General features: G+C 49.5%; 1 pseudogene; it reads right to left on the bottom strand.

The window, feature by feature from the left end:
* Window positions 1-17295: 17295 nt before the first annotated feature.
* LOC112413884 (GMP synthase [glutamine-hydrolyzing] pseudogene) lies at window positions 17296-19473 on the bottom strand (annotated as a pseudogene).
* Between the last annotated feature and the right edge of the window lie 212 nt (window positions 19474-19685).

Below are 19685 nucleotides of genomic sequence, written 5' to 3'. Positions count from 1 at the left end.
AGTGTTAATTATGAAGTGAAGCAAACCAGAAAGAAAAAAGAAAAAATCCTCAGGCTAGAAGCTCAGTCATGTGAAGGGGAAGAGACGGGGTGTTGCCAGGCGGGTGCCGAGCCCATTAAATGGGAATGAGCTGGGGTGGTGTGCGCCAGCCAGGGGCAGGGGTCAAACACACAGCCAGTGCTAATTAGCTGCAAGTGGCTTTGGTCACAGGTTACCAAGAGCAGAAAACACTCAGTCCTGCCAGGGCATTGCAGAGGCGGGTGGGGGAGAGGGGAGGGAGGGAAGAAGATGGCTGAAGGGCTGGCGGAAGGGCTGGGACTCGTGGCCGGCACTGAGCTGTCCGATCCTTTCCAAGCCACCTGACTTCTAAGCTCTTCTCCTGTGGGAGGCTCAGAGGCAGCGCAAAGAGCCCTCCCTGAGGGCCCGCCTGCACCAGGTTCCACAAGAAAGGGGATGCAGTCCCTGACCTCACGGAGGGCACAATCCAGTACGGAAAGTACTTCTAAGATGGGGTGAGCACAGCCGAGGGAGCGCTCACCGGGGATGAGGCTCCAAGAAAAGTCTCCAGGAAGGAGTAGTTTTGTTGAAATCTGGGAGAAGTTATCCAGGCAAGCAAAATGGGGGACGCTGGGGGAAGGAAAAGGCATGCCCGGCAGAGGGACCTACAGGTGCGAAGTCCACGAGGCAGGAGAGAGCGGGGCAGTTTCAAGAGCTACCAGCCCTTCCGGACACCTCTCCCTCAGCCTGTTGCAGGCTCACTGGGCCATGTGCCTCTGGAGGGGCTCCCCACCTAGGGTCATGGTTTCTGTCTCTTGCCCCTAGGCCTCTTGAATAGTAGAACTGAGTGGTGCAGGGTGTGACCCAAACTGGGTGCTTGGACCCTGGGCCTCCAGCTTAAGATTCCATTCTGCCCTCTCGATATGAGACTAGAGGGAGGCTGTTAGGTCACCTTTCCAGGAGGCAGGTGGGAATGAAAGTGTGTCATTCAACAAACACTATGACAGCCTCCATGCTAGGGGCAAGAGCCACAAAGAGAAATCGGTTTTGTCAGATCGCTGCTTTCCCTGAGTCCCCACACTAGGGAGATAGATACATATACAAATAATTACAGAAAACCCCAAACAGTCACTTAAGCAAGACAGACATTCATTTCTGTCTAACATTAATCAATTAGAGAAGTAGGTAGCCCAGGGCTGGTACGGCAGCTCTATATGCATCTAAGACCCATCCTCTTGTCCCTTCACCCTCCACACACACCTTTCATTGTGTGATCCATTATGGCTGCTGGAGCTCCAGCCATCTCAGCCACATTCCAGCCAGCAAAGTAAAGGAAATGAGGAAGAGAAGGGCACTTATCCCTTTAAGAACACTTCCAAAGAGCTGTCTGTGCTGATTTAGCTTATGTCCTATTGGCTAGAATTCAGTCAAATGGCCACAACTACTTGTAAGACAGATGGGAATATAAACTTTATTCCAGGAGTCTATGTGCCCAGCAAAAAATTAGGGATGTTATCACTAAGGAAGATGGAAGAAAGATTGAGGACATCTAGCAGCCTCCACCACAAATCAGAATCCTTCCTGGCCAAGGATGGCAGAATTCTGAGCTAGGAACTTCTACCACTGCATGTGTTTGGGGCCAAGAGGACTGTGATATATGTCCCCATCACAGAATTTCAGATTGTTGTTAGGGACTAGAAGACTGGGTCCTTGTAAGCTCTAGATCCCAAAGCAGACTCCCCTGTCTAGTCTGCTTTCTCTCTTTTCCTTGTCAAGTGGTACTTCCCAATGAGACTTTTTCTTCCTAACTCCTTCTCAGTCTCTGCTTCCCAGACACTGTTTGTTCATCACTTTCAGCTGCTTGGCAAGGCCCCTTTCTCTGGCCACTGCTCACGGTCTCAGATAGGCTTGGACCAGCTTCTTGCAGGTGCAGCCCTGCAGCCCTCATCTCTGCCGGTGACCTGCATCTCCTGCTTCCTGCCCAGGGCTTCTCTGAGGCCCCAGCATGGCTCTTCCGGTGTTACCGAGTCCAAGTTCATACTGCTTGCTGCATGACAGGCCAATAAATTGAGAGACAAGGTGTTGGGGCAAGGAACAGTGACTTCATTGTTCTAGCAGACCAAGAAAGCTAGCAGACCAGGAAGATGGTGGACTCGTGTCCCAAAGAACCATCTTACCCCAGACTTCTTTTAGACTAAAAGGGGAGGGGGTGTGATTGTTTGCCGCAAACTTCTTGGTGTCAGAATCCTTTGTTCTTGCAGCTGTCCCTGTAGGTCCCGTGGTGATGTTCCTATAAACCTCTAACAAGACAAATGTTATTCTCTGTTCTGCAACTTTTTATCTCTGTATGAATGGAGAAGTGTTATACCCTTAGAAGTCAGAGTCTTGAGAATGGTCTATCCTGTATATTTCAGGCCATAGGCAACCTTCTTAACTTGTAGCAAAAGCAATGGAATGCAAAGGTGAAAGTGAAAGAAGCAGATCCATCACGGGAGTACTTGCTTGGAGTACCTGCTTGGTGCTTAGGTAACTGCAACCAGGAAGCACTGGCCACCCTTGGTCAAGAGTGGGTGGCGGCCACTGAGAATTTTTTTTCCTCCCACTCATCTCCTGGTGTACAGCTCTGAGACACGTGCCCCAAGACTCGTAAGATGACCCGTGGGGTCCAGAACCAGCTGCCTACACAGGTGGCCAATCTGACAATACAAACTTGCCTTTGCTTTGACCCTTCTCGGTGCCATCTCCCCTTCTCACTCCATCCCACTTGCAGGGACCACTTCCCAGGAAACTGCCCACAGGCCTGTGAGCCTTTGTCTCAGGGCAAGTCAGCCGAGTCACGGGATGTGCAGGGAGGCCTTGCTCTCTCTCTGTCCCACTTTCCTTCACACACCGGGAACTGCCCAAGCGGCACTTGACCTGAATTCAGAGACCGAGTTCAAATCCTGGTTCTGAGCTTTCAGCTGTGAGCCCCTGGGCTTAGCCTCTGTCTCCCATCTTCTTGTCTGTAAGTTGGTGGGAGGCATGCTTATACCCAGAGACACCTTCAGGGCACGACCCTCCGTGTGTTCCACACAAGTGATGCCCCTTGGTGTGTGACACGTAGCTCTGCTTACACCACGGGGTAAAGTGAGGCGGTGGGTGCATCTAGCCGTGCATAGTAGGAGCTTAATGGAGTTTACTTCCCTTCCTTCTGCCGTTAGTCTGGGGATCCCCTGAGGTCAAGGGACCTGTCTCCCCCTCAGACTGCGACTCCTGAGGGCAGGGCCGGGAGCTTCCCTATCCCCTCCCCTGGCTCCTCGGCATCTGTCCCCACCCCGCCCCCGGCAATGCTCCAGTCTGCTTTCTGCTCCAGAGGATGGCTGTTCTCTCCCAGGCAAGAATGCTGCCTGTGGGTCCACTGCTCATCCCTTCTCTCTCTCTGTCCTCCTCCTGCCTGTGTGTTTGAGGAGGAACGTGTTGCATTATGCTAACTGCAAGCTTACCCTTTGGTGATTAAAGGAACATGGTGTTACAAGCAGAGCCATACTAATTACAAAGTGGAAAACACAGCTTTTTACCAAGAGACAAAAGGGGACATTCAGTGCCTTTTCCAAGCATAGCCAGGGATGTGCAAAGCTGGCACAGGTCCTAGGGAGCTGGGCAGTGGAGCTCCCCCGAGAAGCTGCCTGATCCCCCCTCTGTTTTGTGCACCCCTCCACCTGGTGGGGGGAAGAGAGTGACCTTTGCAGGGAGGAAATGAAATCCCTCCACGGGCCAGGTTCATTAACAGGCATCATTAACAGGCATTAACAGGCACCGAATCACAACTCTCTTCCCTGGGAAAACACAGAGGCTGCTGAGGGAACAGCATGCCAAGCTGGGGGCTGGAGCAAGGGGGAGCTTCACAGAGTCCAAGCAGGGCAGCCTCATTCCTGATCACAGGCTCCCTCCTGCAGTTCTACCCCCACCCCTGGTCCCAGCTGAGGACCCCGCCTTCCCATCACAAGGGCAGCGAAAGCCTCTGGTGCTCGGCACCTACAGCTTTCCAAGTCACTCTTCCACTTTTCAGATTCATTGTCTCCCTCTCTCCCTCCCTTCCCCCCTTCATCCATCCCTCCCTCTTCCACTCCTCCCTTCCATCAATCATTGAGCACCAGTTTTGGAAGAATGCTCAGCCCTAGGGATACACAGCGAAGAGGAAGACACAACCCCACCTTCATGGACTTTGATTCTAATAGAAGAGACAGATAGTAAGCAAATGATGATAGAAAATATTAGTAAATAGGATTGGGATGGGTGTTTGAGAGAAAAGTACAGGGGAATGTACCTAACCTGGGGTTAAAATCTTACACAATAAAGCTCGAGGTTACTATGTATCAGGAGTTGTCACAGCTCCACTCACTCATTCATTCACTGCTTACCGAAAACCACAATTTGCCAAGCCCTACGGCCCGGATGGACAGGAAGTCAACAGCTCCTCTCTTCCCTCATGGAGCCCACTTTCCAGGTGGGAGACAGACAACGAGCAGCTCAGTGATGGTTACAGTAACACCCAGCGCTAGGCATGTGCTGTATTTTAGATACTTCATAGACTTTATTCCTTATAACAATTCCGGGGGTCATTATTATCCCCAACCTACAGGTAAGGACACTGTTATCTCCGTGAGGACACAGACTTTTGGGTGTCAGTGCTTCCGGGAGTGCTTGGAATAAAAAAATACATATGTAAACGCCAGCAGGTCAAGAATAACTCTGAGCCTTCCCTGGGCAGGGGGTTACTGTGAACATGCTGGCTCCTCGTCCACATCCCAGTACCAAGATCACCCTGGATGGTACCTGACAAATCACTGCTGAGCAGATGAGGAAGGACAGTCTGGTCTGCAGGATCGCACAGCCGCCCAAGCCCACGAGCATTTCCCAGCTCAGCAGAGGCCCACTTCTTTCCTTGATAGCAACAGTTTCCCAAGGCCTGCAGGGGGAAATCATTTTAAATGCAGTGATTTCTTTTTACATACGTCTATTGACTTTTCTCCACATTCCACTGGCATTGTCCAATACTCAGCCAACAGAACAGCCCAGTTACAGCAATTCACAGCGGACAAGGGTGTATATGTTCATCGCTGCCGGCTCTCCTCTCCCGAGCCGGGCTGCTGCTTCCGGTGCCTCAGGGCTCACAACGTTGGGGGCAAGTGGCCCTTTGCAGTGGGACATCCAGTTCCTTCCTTCTCCTGCCTACATGCCTTGCCTTGCGGGAGCTCCCCTGCCAGGGTGGGAGAATTAGGGACATGTACATGACCCAGGTGTTGTGCCTCTCAAGGTCAAGGGTGGGGGCAGGAGTAGGACAGGTGAAGCTGTTGGATCAGGTGAGGTCTTTGTCTTATCCTTGAACTTAAGTTCCCCATGTTCAGGCCTGACAGGAAGGTTCTGTGCTAGAACTTGGGGAAGTTCATGGAATGAGGCTACAGGGGCTGATCTGTAAGCTGGGATGAGGGGAGGTGGGGACATCACCCAATGTACCAGGTATTTCAGATCTTTAATCGCTCACCCCTCTGGGTCTACCTGCTTCAATATCTGAGCTGGACGCGAGGATCCCTATCCTCTTCTGCCATCTAGAATGTTGGGGTGACCACACTGAACTGTCAGTGCCCCCCCCCATATCCCCTCTGGTACACGACAGCCCACTTCCAGATGCTTTTAAGTTTTGGCTGAGAGCGTTCCTTGGCCTTGGAAGCCTTTTGTGCCCCTTCATGGAGGGCTAGAAGAGCTGTGGAATAAACAACCCGGGAGTAGCTCAGCCCGTGATTGATGGGAGCAGGTGTATAAATGCCCCAGCTCCCTCACCTCCTTGGGCACAGAAGTCCAAGGTGCAGGTTCTGCACTGGCTTCTAGAGCTCCTAGCAAGATGAAGCAGGATCAGCTGGTGATCTGATCATCAATGCACACTGTACTGGCTTCCTTCCCTTGCCTGCCCCACTTCCCTTCTCCTCTTCCTGAGTTTTCCAGGATCAGCTCCTGCATGAGCTCCTTGCACTCAAGTCCTTACTCAAGCCTCTGTAGGGGAGCCCAAATGACCAGTGGCACCATTGGGGTGTGGATTCAGATCCTATTTCTATTACTTAGACCTTGGGTCAGAGACTTAAGCTCTCTTTGCCTCCATTTCCTCATGTGTAAAATGGGCCCAATGACAGACCCTACCTCATAGAGCTGTTCTGAACATTGGATGAGTGATTACACGGAGAGCCTGACTGTAGTACCTGGCATGTGGTGAGTGCTCAAATGTTACTAAACCGTGAGCCCCGCAAGGCCAGGGGTGTTTCCAGCCTCACACACCTTGTGTATGTTATTAACCATTCCCAGACAGGGCAGAGTGCTTGGCAACATTTACTAAATGAAATTCTTGTCCTAACTCCGACCCCGGTGTTCCTGACTTCGGCTTCCCCTCCACTCCTGACTACATGTTGTGTTGTGAGTCTGGGCTCTGGTTCCCAGCCTGGCCTGCACCTGCATCCATAATGCACTGCTGCCCTTGCTGACGTCAATGGTGTTGCTGGGCAGGGGAGCCTGAGGCCGTTCCCAGGTGACCCTGCGCTCTCAAGGCACACACACAGGCCCGGGAGGGCAGACCTGGGAGTGACGTCTTCATATTAAATGACACCTATTCTCTCGCCTCGCTTTCCTTCACCCTGGGCAAGGGCGCCCGCAGGAAGCCCAGGGCAGCCTCTCTGAGGACTGCAATTTCTAATTAGCTTCGGCCCTTTGAAAAGAGTAAAATGCTACACAAATGGGAGTTGTTAATGAAAACAAGTGATCTTGTTGGGGTTGAGCTTGTGGCTGGCCAGGCCTCTTCCTTCTCCTTGATGGAGGCAGCGTAATAGAAAACAGTACTAGAAAGAAGCAGACCAGGAGTTTAGTCCCACCTGTTACTAACTTGCTGGGTAACCTTGGACAAAGTATGTCTTCTATGGGGGCCTCTGTGTCCTCCTGGATAAAATGAGAGTTTTAAAAGTTCCTCCCATCTCTGCTTCCATGGCAGAGCTCACCAAGGATTGCAGGCAGCAGGGCCAGACATTTAATACCTATTACATGCCTGAGGGTTCTCACCTGTGGACTAATTTATCCTGCACGGTGACCCAGATTACCCCTGGGTTTGTAGATGAGAACATCAAGGTTGGGAGAAGTTACGTAACTCACCTAACGTCACCTGTTAACAATGATGAAGCTGGTGTGTGTACATTCATGTGGGTATGTCTGGGCATCTGCACACGCACGGGTGTGTTACGTGTGTATCTGTGTACATATCTGTGCCTTTGGTGTGGACGTGTGTGCGTGCGTGCGCGTGTGGGTCTGCTTGTGTGTGTTGAGCTGCATGTGTGGGGTGCACACGTGTGGCATCTGGTCAATAGCCAGTTTTGTCTGAGACTCCCCCGGATGGCAGTCACCCCAGGTCCCATCCTCTCTCCTTTTCCTTCTTTCTTCCCTCCTTCCTGTGTCTCTAGGCAGAGCCACCTGAACTGGTTTTCTTTAGAAGAGAAAACAAAGCCTGCTCTTTCCAAACTCCAAATTCTTTTACCTGCTGGAAAATCCATAACAATTAACCAGATCCGCTGGAGGGAAAAAAAACAACCCGGGACCTGCTGAGATGGCTGTAGGAAAGGCGGTGGTTCTCTTGAGCAGGTTAAAAATTCAGAAGGTGCACTGGCATATGATATGAGGCACAGTCTTTTACTAAAGAGATTTAACGGCCCACAGTTCAATTTGAACTGGAAGGTTCCCCCCGATGACTCTTTATAAAGTCTTCCCAAGACCTGAGTCGATATCTGGGGGGCTGGCAAGGAGCAACAATCGATTAGCTGTCTCTGCCAATGAGCATTACGAAGGAGGTGTGAGGTAAGACCTGATTGTACAAGATTTGAAGTTTCATTGTGTTCTAACCAGTTCAGAAAAGAAAAGAGAGAAGTTACTGTGAGACCACGTTTTTCCTTAGGCCACTGATTTGGCAACCTCAGCCGTACAAGAATATAACAAGGATTCCAGAGTAAGAAAAAAATGGCTTCCGGGCACTCAAAAAGCCCTCATGATAAAGTCTCTGCATTAAAATACATGCGCTACTCAAGGAAGAGCAATCCAGACCCTCAGAACCTATTAACTCTTGCTTTATACATAATTCTAATGAGCTTTATTTTTCTGGTCTCACATGACAGTTTAGTACTAGGAAACAGGTAAGATTTAAGTCAGTAAGGGATGGCTATGCTAAAGGTAGTGATGTTATTGGCCACAAGAGGTAATAGCTCAGAGATAAGGCAAAGGAACTATAAAACCAGAGTGGGGTGAGCATGAAATTTGGAACCACTTAGGGCAAGGGCAAACTGTCCTATATTCTGGAGTCTCTGTATTAGTCTGTGATCAGACTGATTTCGGACGCACGCAGCAGCTTGCAACAAGCAGTAGCTGGAAGCAAGATCTTAGTCCCCGGACCGGGAGTCCTAACTGCTAGACCACAGAGGCCAGAGGCTACACCCTAAACCCCCAGTTCTTGCCCACCTTGTCAGGAAAGAATTCAGGAAAGGAGGTAGAAGGTAAATAGAAATGTAAAAAGTTTATTGGAAAAGCAGAGTACATGTGGAGAGACGCATGGGCGAACTCAGAGAGAAAGAGTCGTGCCTTTGGGAAGTTAAAATCCTTTATAGAGGGACAGTGTTCCAGGTCTTTTTTGTCTTCCTTCTGGCCAATCATCTTGTTTTGTCCCCCTGGCTAATTTGTCTCAGGACCCTCCCTTTAGGTGCACAAGCGCCTCTCAGCCAAGGTGGAACTTGACGTGAAAGCATCTGGGAGAAGCAAGGCTCACTATGACCTAGCATTGTCCTCTGACTTTTGACCCCCAAGGAGACTTTCTGCCCATGTGTGGTGTCTTCCTTGCCCCAAGGAGGGGGAAGCAGAGATCCCTTGATCCTTTATTTAAACAAGGTTTTGCCCCTCTTTGTTCTTGCCATGACTGTTATCTTAAGGCATCCACAAGAGACAAAGCCTGGCTGTTTACTCTGTCTCTGTAGTTTCTTCCATTACTTCCAGAGTAAACAGGAGGCTGATTTTATTTTATTTTTAATTAATTAATTAATTAATTTAGTTTTGGCTGAGTTGGGTGTTCGTTGCTGTGTGCGAGCTTTCTCTAGTTGTAGCAAGCAGGGGCTACTCTTCATTGCAGTGCACGGGCTTCTCATCGCAGTGGCTTCTCTTGTTGCAGAGCACAGGCTCCAGGGGCGTGGGCTTCAGTAGTTGTGGCATGTGGGCTCAGTAGTTGTGGCTCTTGGGCTCTAGAGTGCAGACTCAGTAGTTGTGGCACATGGGCTTAGTGGCTCTCTGGCATGTGGGATCTTCCCGGATCAGGGCTCGAGCCCGTGTCTCCTGCATCGGCAGGCGGATTCTTAACCACTGCACCACCAGGGAAGTCCCAGGAGGCTGATTTTAAATGTCTAACCTGAAGCCCATCTATCTCCTGTCTCAGGAAATGCAAGCAGGAAGCTAGTGCCCAGCCCAAAGCCCACTTTTTTCCTACCCCATGAAATGTAAATGGGAGGCCAGTTGTAAATGTCTAACCTGGGGCCCATCTATCTCCTGCCTCAAGACTGCCAAAACAAAATACCATAGACTGACTGTGTGGCTTAAACAGACATTTATTTTCTTATAATTTTGGAAGCTAGAAGTCCAAGATCAGGGAGCCAGCATGGTTGGTTTCTGGTGAGGGTTCTCTTCTTGGCTTGCGGACTGCTGTCTCCACACTGTGTCTTCACGTGGCCTTTTCTCTGTGGGCACAGGAGGAGAGAGAAAGCTCTGGTGTCTTTTCCTATGCTTTTTAGAAAACCAGTCCCCACTCTTATGACATCATTAATCTTAATTACCCCCTTAAAGTTTCTATATCCAAATACAGTCGTATTAGGGGGTTAGGGCTTCAACATATGAATCTGGGGGGCCACTATTCAGACCATAACAGTCACCAAAGTCTGCAGTGCCCACCGTGGGACAACAGTTGATGTTCATAAAGAACTAGCAAGGGTAGCTTTTCAATCATGTGTAGTTACTTCTCTTTCAGACGGCAGGGAAATAACGGATGCATTTTATAAAAACTGCCGAAGAATATTGGCCAAAACACTGGTTTCTAAGGGAAAGAGCTCCATTTAAAAATAATGTCACTCTTGTGAACTAGTTCTTTTTCAGGGTCTTGACACAGCTGTTAAGAAATGTCACCCTCAAATTAAGGATCATTTGAGGAGAATTTATTAAAGGGGTGTTTACAAAGGTGCAGGTAGAGCGGGGACCACAGGGAGAGCACTTGTAGACCAGGCTGGGAAGGGTGGGGATGTGATGCCCCAGGCCCTGAAGCCCAGGTCAGCGAGACGCTGTGATGACGAGAAGGCTGTGAGTAGAAGGCTGACCTACAGCAAGTGGAATCTCAGCTCTAGGGGGCAGGCAGATCCCAGCAAGGAGGAGGCAGGAGATGGGAAGTAAGTCACCTGAACTCTCTATCTCTTCCCTCCTTCCCTCCAATCTCTAATAGGGGCTCCCATGTGCTAAATCTGACCAGAAGTCAGACATCAAGCAGGGCTGAGTGCATGGTTTCAGCCTCCTGGGGTGGAGCGTGGACACGAAAGAGTAAACCAAAGATGCCCTGGTGCCTTACCTTTTCCGAGGTGCACCTGGCCGTGCAACAGGTCATCTCCCCTATCCCACTGGGTGTTGGGTAGGTGCAGGGGCTGGGGGAGTTACTTCCTCTCCTCACTTCCCTCCTTCCAACTCTGACCCTGTTTCATTCTCTTGTCTTCCCCAAAGATAAGAGAGGGAAAGAACTAACCTCAAATGTCTCTCCAGCTCCAACTTGCCGTGTCCCACCATCAAACACCACATACCACATACACGTCCCCCTCCTCAACAAGAAGAGAAACTCATTTCACACCATTAGACGTTTCAAAACGGAGCTCCATCATTTACTCAAGCCCCGCCCCACCTGAGGATCCAGTGTCACAGCCGCCACCAGTGCTGAAAAGAACAGAGGCAGCTTTTCCACACCTGCAATGACTGATTTGCACCAAACTGCTCTAATTAGCACATTCCACGCTATGATTAGTCTTCCAGGGGAAACATGCCAAATGCCATTAATTATGGATGTGATCTTAAATTATTCACTTGGAATGTTTTTTCTTCCTTGATGTGCCCCTTTCATCTCCCACTAACTTTTTGTCACATCCAAGAATAGATCCAATTAAGCCTCCAAAGGCGGGAGTTTGTTATGTTAAAGAAAATGTAAACTGAAAATGAATCACTTCTTTTTTCTCCCCAGTTGTGGCGTTGGTGGTGATCAGGAAGCAACCAAAGGAGGAAAAGAGACGTGGTTTTCTTCCCTCCCTTTCCTTTCTGCAGATCTCGGCCCACGTGGCCCATCAGTGCCACCTTGCTCATTCTTTTGGGAGCCTGGGTGGGGATCTCTTAGGCAGGCTCCTTAGAAGTAAATCCGGAGCTGAGGATTCGTGCGCAAAGGATGTTTTTAGGAAGCTGGAAAGGAGTCGGGGAGGCAGGACGAGGAAGGAGAGGCAAGGTGCAACTTCAGGCCACATCCCAGCGGGAGCTCTGGAGCATAAATTATACCTCTGCGTTTCTAAGGCAAGGCAGCTGGGCTTTCAGACTTCTTCTGCACAGGTCAGTCATTGACTAAGGACTGCTGGGAGCCAGAGAGGGTGTAAACTCCCAGGCACTTGGTCCACTGCAAGTGTGGACCAAGCAGTTCCCAAAGGCAGTTCTTTGATAAGAATAACAGGCGTGGGCCATTAGAAACTAAATGGAAGCTGGAGACCGGCTGCACAGAATCTCCACTAAACGGGGATCAAGAGGATGGCAGACAGCAGAAGAGAAAACGGAGCCCCCCAGATCAGCGTGCCCCTGTGTGGTCTGTGGGCGCGGATGCTCCAGGCTCCCACGTGGACCCAGCACTCTGCTGTATGTGTGGTCGAGACACAGGCAAGTCCTGTTGGACTCAACTCTCCATGTCAGAAACTGGCCTAACACAAATGAAGAGAAAAATTTGAGGGTGTCAGATCAAATGCAGGTCTGTGTGGTTGAAACGTGATTGCTAGCAAGATTCATAAATGTGAAGAGGTTCTCCTGGGAGAGTTAGAACTGAGGTGGGTTCAAGAGGATGAAAAGGAAAAATAAAGATTCTTTACTGATAGTGTTTTATGCTGTTTTCTCTTCCTTCTGTTTTCTCATTTAAGCCTAGAAATGACTTATTACACCCTAAGGTGGTATAATGGCCCCATTTTACAAACGGGAAAAATCGAGGCTCAGAAAGGTCATGGGCTGACTTGTCCAAGGTGCTCAAGTACTGTATGGTGAAGCGGAGCCTTGGGTTCCTTCGTGCCTTTCGATTCTAAGGCCTGTGTTCTCTCCACTGTGCCACACTGCCTCCCAGGGAGCAGGATCTAGCAGGGCAGAGAGGACAAGGAAGGGCATTCTGGGTGGGGGAACTGCACAAGCAAAGTCTTAGAGGCTGAAATGTACATATAAAGGCTATGAGGAAAGGAGCTGGTCTGATTAATATCCATATTGTAGTAGCCTTGGAAGAAGGTCGTTCCCACCCCCTTGATCTGTCCCTACCATGTCACAGTGGAATAATAGGCTCCCTCTAGAAGGAATCCAGGCCTGGAAGCAAACCCCATGTGGAAGTGGCTGCCTGTCCAGGCCTTTTGGAGTCAACAGGAGTCATGTAAGAGGCACGCACAGGAGACTGGGAGCCAGAGGGGTGCACAGGGCAGGAAGGATACTGTTGGTCAGAGACCCAGGCCACGAAAGGCTGCTCTGTTATGTCCCAGATAGGCCGGCAGCCAAGAACAGCATCGGAGAGCTAGAGATGCCCACAGACAGTGCTGCCGCAGGCCGGCCACTGCTGCTTCCTGTTCCATCTCAGCTTCAGAGTGGCATTAGGGAAAGATGGGCTGTCTGTCCAGTTCACCAGACATTCAGTAAGCATCTCCTATGTACCAGAAGTAGGTACCCAGTCTCCCATACATGACAACTGGGGTATTTTTAAATCTGCCCACGGAATCTTTGGTACTCCTCCCTTCAAAAGAAGGAGCCTAATTCCGTTGAATGTGGGATGTCCTTAGTGATGTCTTTCCTAGTCAATAGAATGTAGTGGAAGTGACGATGTGTGACTCCCAAAGCTAGGTCATAAAAGACATTGTTCTGTCTGCCTCTCTTTCTCTTGAATTGCTCACTCTGGGGAAAGGCAGCCAGCTTCAAGGCACTCGTGCCACCAGGGAGAGGCCACCCTGAGGCACACAGCGCCTCCTGCCAAGCCAGCATCAGCTCTGCAGCCCTGTGAGGGATCCGTGGGAAGCCGCTGCTTCTCCTCCCGGGCTCCTCCAGCCCCAGCCAAGGCCTTCAGATGAAAGTAGCCCTGACCAACATCTTAACTACGACCTGATGAGAAATCTCGAGCCAGCACCACCCAGCTAAGCTGCATCCAGATTTCTGACCCAGAAACCATAGATATTTATTGCTGTTTTAAACCATTAAGTCTTAACGTGACTTGTCAAGCAGCAATAACTAATACAGGACAGTACAGAGTGTCAGGACCCATTGAAAATGCGCCTTCTTGACTCCATCTAAGGAACACATCAGCACAGCATCACAGTGATGATACAGAAAAACCTGCATCCGAAAGGTTTTGCAAATAATGAGCAGTTTTGCTGAAGATTCTCTGGAAGGGGTAGGAGTGAGGTGGGAATTACATCTCACAGCAGAGACCCAAACTCCTTAAAAATCTTCTTTAACCTCCACTTCCTTCTAGAAAATGCTCTCTAGATGGGTATGCTTTTTTCAGAACTCCAGCCCACCTGTGTCATGCTTCCACAATGCCTCCATTGGTAGTGTTACCGAACTAGGTTTGTTTTGCCCAATGCACAGGAAGCCAAAACACTGAGACACAGGGTTTGCAGCAGAGAGAGGGTTTATTTGCAAGGCAGCCAATCAAGGAGACAGGAGGAGAAATCTCAAAATGTGCCCACCTGAAGGCAAGGGCCTCGGGGGTATTTACGGGATAAAGAATAAAGAAGCAGGGCAGTCTCAGGCGTGGAGAGCGTGGGGGAAAGGTGATTGGAAAAAGGTGTGATAATCTTAGTTCCGTGCAGGCGTAACTAAACTCTATGCCTCCACACGTGCGCAAGTTCACCAAGGACGCTCGCGCATGCCCAGTTGAAGGGTCGGGGATCCCTTCCGGTCTTAAGCTGCTCAGCTTGAACTAGGCAACTGACCCCAAGTTCCTGGGAAACGATTGGGGCAAACATCTTACCGTTTAGGCTACATGCCGCTTGGAGGACGGGCGAGTCTTAAAACGACTTGGATTAGTGAAAGCAAGTGAAGTGGGTTTAACCACGGTTTCAGTAGCACCGTGCCAATGTTCCTCCCTGCCTGTTACCCGCGGCCAGTACAACAGAGGCATCACCAAGCAGGACCAACACCCTGGAAGGTGGCGACAGCTGTGATCCTTCAATACGTTGGCCCCGTCTCTGCAGCAAGAGCGGTAGTGGACAATCGTGCAAGGTCAGTGCAAGTCCGGGGAAAGTGTGCCTGCGGGCTGGAGGTCCCTGAGCTTCACGGAGGGATGAGTGAGCGCTGAGACGTGAAAGATGCCAGGAGGCGGAGAGGGCATCCTGGTTGACACCTTAGGTTGTGCTAAGCCACAGAGGTACGGCAACGCGAGGGAGGGCGGCGTGCTTGGGGAATTGTGCCTCGTGGCTTTTGCGCCTAAAGAGGGAGAGAGCTCCAGGGTCCAGAGGACTCTGGCCAAACTCCTCCGGGGTTGGAAGGTTGGGGGTGGAGGTTGAGACTCCCAGGGCAACTCGAGCTTGCCCGAACCTTGGATTGTTCTTGTATTGGAAAACAGCCTGGTTTGGCGTTCACTTTGATAACTAAGTGATTACTCCTCTGTATATAGGGTCAGGACTCTCAAACTGTAGTGGTTAAATTCTGATTCCTGGGCCTCACTGCCCAGAGGTTCTGAGTCCTCAGAGCTGAGGCAGAGCCTGGGAATCTATCTCATAACAAGGGTCCCAGGGGCTTCGGCTGCAGGTGGCCCTCACATTTTAGCAGCTTCCCGAACTGTCTTGGTGCTGAGAATCACCTGGGAAGTTGTGAAAAACACCGATCCCTCCCCTGGAGATTGTGGTCCAGCGAGCCGGCCTAGGGCAGTGAATCTCAAAGTGTGGTCCCAGGAGCACAGGCACCCGGCACGCCTGGGGATTTGTTACACTTGCGCAGTCAGGTCCCGCACTAGGGCTGCTGAATCGGAATCTCGAGGGCCAGGGCCCAGGCCCCCCATTTGTTTGAACAGGCTCTCCAGGTGAGTCTGATGTCTGCTAACGTGACAGCCATAGCCTAGAATTTGAGTTGCTTAACGATTACAGCAGGTGATTGGTAGCACTGGACAAGGTTGGGAAGCCTTGCAATCACTGAGGACACAACCTGCTCCTGTTGCCCAAGGTTCCCCGAAGGCCTGGATTCTCCCCAGCTTGCCTCTGGTCCTCTCCAGAAAAAAAGGTGTCCAGGAAACAGTATTTCCCCTTTACAAGCAGGTAATTTTCAGAAGAGCTGGGGAGCAGATAATTAAAAACCCCACCTCAACCTTCACACTCCTCCACTCCTCCACACCCGGCCTCCATGGCTCCCCTGGGAAGAAGTGGAGGCCATGGAGAAACTTCCAGAATCCAAAATTTACCAAGAATGAGTCTGGGTCAGCAGGGGTCACTTCCTTTTATTAATTCATTCCTGCCAGCTGACATCTCATTTTCTGGAAGCCAACCTGCGGAGCCCAGCTCCCCCGCCCCTCCTTCCTCCCTGCCGGGGAAGAGCATCCCCGCTAAGAATAACAAGGAGACCTGAGGAGACGCTGGGCTCACCAGTCATCAGAAAAAGGAGCCGCCCCCTTTGCTCCCCTTTCAACCCATTTTTAAATTCTGGGGCAGACTCATTGTCTCAGGACTGACAGGGAAGGGAGGTTCCTGGCCTCTCGGCCTTGTGCTCCCAGAACTGTGGTTCCAGAGGACCCTCTGTCCTTTCCCTGCCTCATAGGGTACCTGAAACCCCACCGTCAGTGTAGCAGTCTTTGCATCCTCTCACCTCCACACACACACACACACACACACACACACACACACACACACACACACACACACACGCTTTATTCAATCACATTTATTTATTGAGCATGTCCTTGTGCCAGGTAGCATGCTAGGGGATGAGGATGCTTGCGATTACATCTGACCTGAAAAAATGCCTTAAACCTTAGCAGACAAAGCTCCACCCTAGAGCTTCATTAGAGCTTCCCAACGGTGGAGGAGATGTTGTAGGTGGAGGGATGGGACTTTGGGAGCGTGCAGGGCGAGGGTGAGGGAGGGCATTGGGAAAAGAACTTGTCTGACTTCAACTTAGAAACCTGTTTATTGAGCAGTTAATGTGTCCCAGGAACTTCACTGGGGCCTCAAGAGAGGTAATACATAGTGTGACTGCGAATCCTGGGTCTTCGGGGGTGCATCACCCAGGGGAGATCTCCTGCTTTTCTGAGAGGCATTGCAGTTTTGAGAGCAGAACCCGGGTTTGTGGTCACAAGAATGGAATACTGGTCTGGCCGGTTGTCTGGTTAGCTGTGATCTTGGGGAAGTCAATTTAACCCCAAACCTCATACCTTCTGTGGTAGGGGAAGGAGTTCTCTGTAAAATGGGAGTTGTCATAACTACCCTGCTGCTAAGAGCAGATGAGATAATTGTGGCTGCACCTTGTAGACTCTGGACAGCTGTAGATACTTATTCTATGGATCTATATTTAGTACCTGCTATCAGACATAATTTAACTGGGGGTCAGTTAACACAGTGGACAGAAATCCCTGTCCTTGTGGGGATTTCAGTGGGGGAGGATGGATGATGAATGAACAAATAGAGTGTCCATGGTGTCAAGAGCTCTGGAGGAAAATACAGCAGAGCTGGGGGTTAGGAAGGACTGAGGGAAAGCGTGCTGCTATTTATATAGAATGGCCAGAGAAGGTCTTTTAATAAGTGACAAAGTGGTGCTTGAGCTGAAGCTAAAGGAAGTGGGGAAGGAATCACAGGGTTATCTGGGGAAAGAGCATACCATGTGGGGGAGACTGTAGGTGCAAAGGTCCTGAGGTAGGTATGTGCTACAAAGAGTATCAGGGTTACTAATGAGGGGAGAACCAATTGCTGAAGTTTCAGGCATCTTTTTTTTTTTTTTTAAAGCAGAACAAGACGTTTATTACTCTCACTCAGTAGTTGCTGGGAGCTTTGATGTTAAGTCATACATAATTTGAGAAATACCAGGAATCTTCTTAATCTCAGTGACCGTCTTTAACACCACCTCTACAGGGATCTCAATGCCAAGGGCTGCAGGTATACCAGTCATGAAATCACTAGTGATAAAGGTTCGAATAACCATGGCTCTCTGGCATGAAGGATGCTTCTGAAGTGGGTCCCGATCAAAATGTAAAGGTGTCAAAATCACCGGCATCTGGCTGACTTTCCCAGCATACCCAGACTCCCTGAGAACGTTATGGGCCTCAAAATCAGCTTGGCGTAAAGTACTGAGCACCCCTGTTGTCAAGAAAGTGGGCGTAACTTCTGTAGGAGGTTCTTTAACTGGTGGGCCAAATATATAGACAACTCTGTTAATGCTGTGACATAGGCGAGGTATAAGTCTAGCCAGGAAAATAAGAGATTCCCAGTCAGGCTCACCCTTACTGGAGATTCCACACACATAACTATAAGAACGACAGTCACCCTGCACGCCCACAGTTTTAACTGGTAGCAGGAAGGCATTCAGTGAACGCAGACTTGTAATTTGCACCAACTTCTCCTGAGCCTCTTCAGTTGTGCAGGCTTTGACTCTCTGTAATAGTGTATGTGGCTTTATAACGCTTGCAGAAAAATCAGCTACGATTTTCAAAATATTGTTGGTTTCAGGAAAATCCTTACAAATGTAAGGTTCCTCAGCACATATTACTCTGATTGCCAGGCTCGGACCTGGGAATGGATGCCTGGAAACGAACCCTTCCGGAAGTCCAAATTCTCTGCCTAAGATCCTTACTTCGTCTTGATGAAAATCTTTCAAAGGTGCTATGACTTTTCCCTCCTCTCTCAACTTTCTGATAAGCTCTGTGTCGTTATAGTGTTTATTTTAATTTTTTTTTGTGTGACTTAAAACATTTTATTTTTTTATGTTTTAAACATCTTTATTGGGGTATAATTGCTTTACAATGGTGTGTTAGTTTCTGCTTTATAACAAAGTGAATCAGTTATACATATACATATATCCCCATATCTCCTCCGTCTTGCGTCTCCCTCCCACCCTCCCTATCCCACCCCTCTAGGTGGTCACAAAGCACTGAGCTGATCTCCCTGTGCTATGCGGCTGCTTCCCACTAGCTATCTACCTTAGGTTTGGTAGTGTATATAATGGGTTTTGATGAGTTCAGCTTTGCCACTTGCAACAAGGGATGCACTTTCAATTAGATCAGGCCGTAAAGTACCTTGGGCAAGGAAAACCTCCTCTGGTTTCAGGTTCATTTCTCCAACTACTTCATTGGCAATCTTGACAAAAGTAATCCCAATGATTTTTCTTTTCTCCTCAGGACTCGTAGTCATTTTAAGGTTTTGCTAATTGTCTTTCGTGGAGATCTGTCTTCATCTGATATTGGTAGAGCTGTTGTTCCATTGTAGAAAGAATGAGCGGCATTTATCACTTTGACTTGAATTCCAAGCTTTTTGAGGGCCTCTTCAACAGACTGACATTCTCGTTTTCTCATAAAGCCATCATCAATGTGCACAGCAATGACTTGACCTTGGTTTAAAGCACGATTCAACAAAGCTGTACAAACTGTTGAGTCCACTCCACCACTGAGCAAAAGCAAAACTTTTGATGTGCCGACTCTCTCTTTGACCTCTTGAGTGCACTCAAGTTCTCCGTTCTGCACAGTGAAGGTCCCACTGCACCCACATGTGTCGAAGAGGAAATTCTTCAGTATTACTTTCCCATTTTCTGTAAGACCAACTTCAGGGTGGAACTGGACTCCATATAATTTTCTAGATTCATTTGCTCTACCTGGTAGTGTTGGAGGGTCTCCTGCAGAGGCGGGGGGTGGCTGTGGCTCACCGTGGGGACAAGGACACTGGCGGCAGAAGTTCTGGGAAGTACTCCTTGGCTTGAGCCCTCCCAGGGTCTGCCATTAGCCCCACCAGAGAGCTGGGTAGGCTCCAGTGCTGGGTCACCTCAGGCCAAACAACCAACCGTTTCAGGCATCCTGACAGCTACTTTTTCACCACAACCATGATTTAAAATTATATTAAATTATTATATCAAAAAGAAATGTAATATATGTTTGCATCCTATTACTTTGTAACTATTTAGCTACATTCTAATTCTGTGTATTTTACTCGGATCCATGCGCTTCAGGTTATTTACATCTATTGTAGGCATATAGTGATATTGCCATGTAATAGAGGGAACTGCCCATCCATTCTTAACTCTGCATTCAGTGACGTCGTGTCAGGAGCTTGAAACCCGCCATGCTGGGAGTATTTACACCTTGGCAGTTGGCAGACACTGTGAATCACAGTTGCGCCTGTCCTCCTCCCAAGAGCGGATTGCGAACATTT

Source organism: Neophocaena asiaeorientalis, unplaced genomic scaffold, assembly GCF_003031525.2.
Source record: "Neophocaena asiaeorientalis asiaeorientalis breed wild unplaced genomic scaffold, Neophocaena_asiaeorientalis_V1.1 scaffold46, whole genome shotgun sequence".
Lineage (NCBI taxonomy): Eukaryota > Metazoa > Chordata > Mammalia > Artiodactyla > Phocoenidae > Neophocaena > Neophocaena asiaeorientalis.
The sequence above is the reverse complement of the archived record's forward strand: the minus strand, read 5'-3'. Positions and strand labels throughout refer to the sequence as shown.